At 38.6% G+C, this 5,000-nt stretch overlaps 3 non-coding genes across 3 annotated transcripts in view; all 3 read right to left on the minus strand.

Annotated features, from left to right (window-relative positions):
- Positions 1 to 3,997: 3,997 nt before the first annotated feature.
- Positions 3,998 to 4,116, minus strand: LOC143727842 (5S ribosomal RNA). The gene has a single exon (XR_013199827.1). It is a non-coding gene; the product is annotated as a 5S ribosomal RNA (ribosomal RNA).
- A 370-nt stretch (positions 4,117 to 4,486) lies between these two features.
- On the minus strand, positions 4,487 to 4,605 carry LOC143727843 (5S ribosomal RNA). The gene has a single exon (XR_013199828.1). It is a non-coding gene; the product is annotated as a 5S ribosomal RNA (ribosomal RNA).
- Positions 4,606 to 4,967: 362 nt separating this feature from the next.
- LOC143727844 (5S ribosomal RNA) overlaps positions 4,968 to 5,000 on the minus strand; it is a 119-nt gene continuing 86 nt past the window's right edge. Inside the window, exon 1 of the ribosomal RNA XR_013199829.1 lies at positions 4,968 to 5,000. This exon is cut by the window's right edge and continues 86 nt beyond it. This is a non-coding gene — a ribosomal RNA (5S ribosomal RNA).

A 5,000-nucleotide genomic window follows, 5' to 3' on the forward strand; every position in this document is an offset into this window, starting at 1 on the left:
GCATATTGATTTATAATACATTTTCCTCCATACGGCAAATCAATACCAACTATCCTTTCATCTCTCTTAATTAATGTGGCTAGAGGCTCTACTGAGATGGCATACAGTAATGCAGACAGGGGACATCCCTGTCTCACGGACCTCCCCACCTCAAACTTATCTGTTAACACTCCATTTATCTTTACACAGCTCTTTGCCCTCTCATATAGTTTCCTCACCCATCCCACCATTTTTACCCCAAATCCAAACTTTTCTAATACTCTGAATAGGTATTCATGTTCTACCCTATCAAATGCTTTGTTCCAATCTATCCCTATTACTATTCCTCCTTTCCTATCTCGTTTCAAATACTCTATCACATCTCTTACTGTCGCTATCGTGTCCGCTATATCCCTGCCTGGTATGCTATAGCTCTGTGTTGGTTGCACTATATCTCCAATCACTCTTTTCACTCTGTTAGCCAAAACCTTAGTTAATATCTTGTAGTCAACATTTAGCAAACTGATTGGTCTGTAATTCCCTATATCTAACCTATTCCCTTTCTTATAAACTAAGGCTATCACTCCCTCTACCATCCTATTTTGCACTATCCCTGTTCTTTCTATCCCTCTGAATACTTCTACTAATATTGGTGCTACCTCTTCCTTATATACTTTATACCACTCTATACCTATCCCATCACTTCCCGGACTTTTTCCGCTCCTTAACCCCCCTATTGCCTCTAACACTTCTGCCTCTTCTATTCCCCTATCACACCAGTCTCCATCTTCCTTACTTAGAACATTCTCTACGCTTTCTAACACGTCATCTACACTTTTCTCATCTACTCCACCTCTTTTATATAACTCTTCATAAAATCCCTGCACTCTCTCCAAAATCTCTACATAATCTTTTGTTGCCTTACCCTCTTTTGTATTTATTTCGTTAATGTATGTTTTACTTTGTCTCCTTTTCTCAAGACCCAAAAAATACCCTGTACATTTTTCACCTTCTAATGCATATTTTGCTTTGCTCCTTAAAATCGCTCCTCTACATTTCTCTCTCTCATATTTCTCTAGTGCCGTTTTAATCTCTATATATTTTTCCATACTATATCCTTCTTCATCTTCTGCTTTATCTAACTCTTCTCTTAATTTTTCTTTCAACATCCTTTCTTCCTTTATCTTTTTCCTCCTTCTTTTCATGCTATATTTTATGCTTATTGATTTGATTTGGTCCTTCATTAGCTCCCATCTCTCTCCTATTCTATCATCTGCTTCGCCATTCATTTTATACTCATCTATCTTCTCGTTTTCCCTATTTAATAAATCCTTCATCTGCATTTCATATTCTCCCTCCTCTATATATCCCGCATTCAATATCCACATCCCTCCTCCTACCTCATCATTCCCTATCTTGATTTTGAACCTGACACCATCGTGATCACTTAAACTATTTTCTTGATGCCTTATCCCGTCTATATACCTAATTATTTCTTCCTTTGCTAACACTAAATCTATTCTACTCTGTTTCAATATCCCTTCCCTTAACTGTTTCCTAGTGAATTCTCTTTTTTCTGGATTTTCATATCTCCACACATCTATTAATCCCTTGTCCCTTATTACCTCCATCAACATTCCCCTCGACTTCTCCCATCTAAATTTTACTCCCTTACCAACATCTAATCTACTGCATTTTATATTGAAGTCTCCCACTATAATACATTTTCCAACAACTAACCCTTTTAACTCTTCTATAATTTCCCTCCTGTCTAATTCTATATTTGGAACATATATATTTATTAATCTAAAGTCTATATCTCTATACCTAAATTCGACAATCAAAATCCTTCCCCTCTTATCTTTGTATACTTCTTTTATATTTTCTAGCCTATCCTTTTTTAATTAATATTGCCACACCTCTTGCATTCCTAGCTCCGTTATTGTAATATATGTCCCCCCTCCACTCTTCTCTCATCTCCCTTACCTTATCCTCTTCCCAATTTGTTTCTTGTATACAAATAATATCGCTCCTAAATGTAAATAGTAATTCTTTCATCTTCATTTTATCTCTTAACCCGTTTACATTTATTGATGTTACAGTGACCATGAGAGCAAACCAGAAAACATATATAATGAGATAAAACATTTAAACAAATATCACATACCCGATCGTGGTTCTTTTGTCTGTTCAGTCTGTTCTCCATCCGTCTCAGACTTTCTCTTTGCACTCAGTCTTTTGATCTTTGCTTTCAGTCCTTCTTTTTCTTCATCTCTCTTTTTTCCGGCCTTACTTTCTCTGAATTGTGGTACTGTCCCTTTCTTTTCCTCTTCTTCGCTTCTTTCCCCTTCAATGTTTTCTCTTTTCCTCTCTTCCACCTCCTCCTCCTCCTCCTCCTCCTCGCCTTCGCTCTCTCCCGATTGTTCCATCCCTTCCTCTCGATCATCCTCTTCACTGGAACTTTCAGCTCTATCTCGCCATTCCATTTTGTTTCTTTCTTCACATCCCACAGCTCCGTCCGTCCCTTGCATTTCCACATCATCAGTTGTCTTCTTACCTTGTTCCTCTGTCAGAATATTGTTTCTTCTTTCATTTTCTTCTTGTCCATCCATCCGCTCTCTCTCTGTTCTCATCTGTTCTTCACAATCTCTGGCATACTCTTGCCACATTTAAAGCACTTAAATTCAGGGCACTCTCTGAATATGTGCCCTGGCTTGATACAAAGTCTGCAAACGCGCACTTGCCTATCATGAATGACTCGAAAATATTCTGTGCCCCTCAGAGTCTCAAATTTTGTAGAGTATGGAAGCGAACATACCTGCTCTGTAAAGCGAACTTTTAGGAACCTTGTTCCATCCACAGTATCCGTTCCAGGCCATACCCGACGTTTAATTGATGAAAGTGGTTTTACTCCCCACTCTTCCAGTTTGGAGAGTATCTTCTCATCCTCCAAATACACCGGCAAGTTGATGAAGGAAACCACCATATCATTATTGATGATATCCCTGGCATGCACCATTACTCCTTGTATCCTCACTCCATCCATTAGTTTCTCTTTCCCTTCATTGTTCTTCATTGTGAGTTCATAGATCTTTTCACCTCTCACTCTGCAACCGATCACCTCTCCACACTCCTTCTTTACTCCCTTCAATAGATCCATCATAGAGATTTTCTCCGTTCCTTCAACCTCCACCTCCACAGTTAGCTCCTTGCTGTATTTCTCTCTCAAATCCCTGTGCATTTCTCTGTTGTTTTCATCTCTTTCTTTCCGCGCTTCTGTTGTAGCTTTACTTGCCTCTTGCTGTTTTGGTATCTCTTTGTCTTCTCCTTTCATTTTCTCTCTCTCTTCTATCTTCCTGCTGGTACTTTTACTCATCATTGCTTTCTCTTTTTCTTTGTTTGCAGCCATAAGGTTCTTCTCCAGCATGGGACAATCAAAACCAAAAGGTCCCCCAAACAGCTTAAGCTGTTGGGGGCAGTTATCAGGATTAAACCTGACTTTCCAAAACAATTTTTTAACTACAAAACTAAAAATCCAATAAATAAAATAACCAGAAAATAATTATTTTTAAACAAACACTGCTTAGCTTTTTCTTTGCCGCCTCACACTCTGGACTGTACCACTATGCGTGACCAAGGTGGTATGGCCGTAAGCGAAAACTGCTGCCAAAATTGGGCTATTTAAAAGGTTAGACCATTAGTGAAGAAAACTAAGAACAACTTTTGAAAAAACTCAAACTCTTTCATGCTTTCTGAAGAATCTCAGAGACTTTTTAAGGGTTTTTGAAGAAGCTCAGGGACTCTTTTTTTTTTTTCTTAAAAAAGCTTACAACACCTAGTAATCCCATGCGGCCTCCCATCCAAGTACTAACCAGGCCTTATTTAAAAGCTTAGACCATTAGTGAAGAAGACTAAGAAGAACTTTTGAAAAAACTCAAACTCTTTCATGCTTTCTGAAGAATCTCAGAGACTTTTTAAGGCTTTTTGAAGCTCAGGGACTCTTTTTTTTTTTTTTAAAAGCTTACAGCACCTGGTATTCCCAGGCGGTCTCCCATCCAAGTACTAACCAGGCCCGACCCTGCTTAGCTTCCGAGATCAGACGAGATCGGGCGTGCCCAAGGTGGTATGGCCGTAAGCGAAAACTGCTGCCAAAATTGGGCTATTTAAAAGGTTAGACCATTAGTGAAGAAAACTAAGAACAACTTTTGAAAAAACTCAAACTCTTTCATGCTTTCTGAAGAATCTCAGAGACTTTTTAAGACTTTTTGAAGAAGCTCAGGGACTCTTTTTTTTTTTTCTTAAAAAAGCTTACAACACCTAGTAATCCCATGCGGCCTCCCATCCAAGTACTAACCAGGCCTTATTTAAAAGCTTAGACCATTAGTGAAGAAGACTAAGAAGAACTTTTGAAAAAACTCAAACTCTTTCATGCTTTCTGAAGAATCTCAGAGACTTTTTAAGGCTTTTTGAAGCTCAGGCACTCTTTTTTTTTTTTTTTTTTTTTAAAAGCTTACAGCACCTGGTATTCCCAGGCGGTCTCCCATCCAAGTACTAACCAGGCCCGACCCTGCTTAGCTTCCGAGATCAGACGAGATCGGGCGTGCCCAAGGTGGTATGGCCGTAAGCGAAAACTGCTGCCAAAATTGGGCTATTTAAAAGGTTAGACCATTAGTGAAGAAAACTAAGAACAACTTTTGAAAAAACTCAAACTCTTTCATGCTTTCTGAAGAATCTCAGAGACTTTTTAAGGCTTTTTGAAGAAGCTCAGGGACTCTTTTTTTTTTTCTTAAAAAAGCTTACAACACCTAGTATTCCCATGCGGCCTCCCATCCAAGTACTAACCAGGCCTTATTTAAAAGCTTAGACCATTAGTGAAGAAAACTAAGAACAACTTTTGAAAAACCTCAAACTCTTTCATGCTTTCTGAAGAATCTCAGAGACTTTTTAAGGCTTTTTGAAGCTCAGGCACTCTTTTTTTTTTTTTTAAAAGCTTACAGCACCTGGTATTCCCAGGCGGTCTC

This window comes from Siphateles boraxobius, unplaced genomic scaffold (genome assembly GCF_051911475.1).
Source record: "Siphateles boraxobius isolate OS27281-9 unplaced genomic scaffold, OSU_SipBor_1 77, whole genome shotgun sequence".
Lineage (NCBI taxonomy): Eukaryota > Metazoa > Chordata > Actinopteri > Cypriniformes > Leuciscidae > Siphateles > Siphateles boraxobius.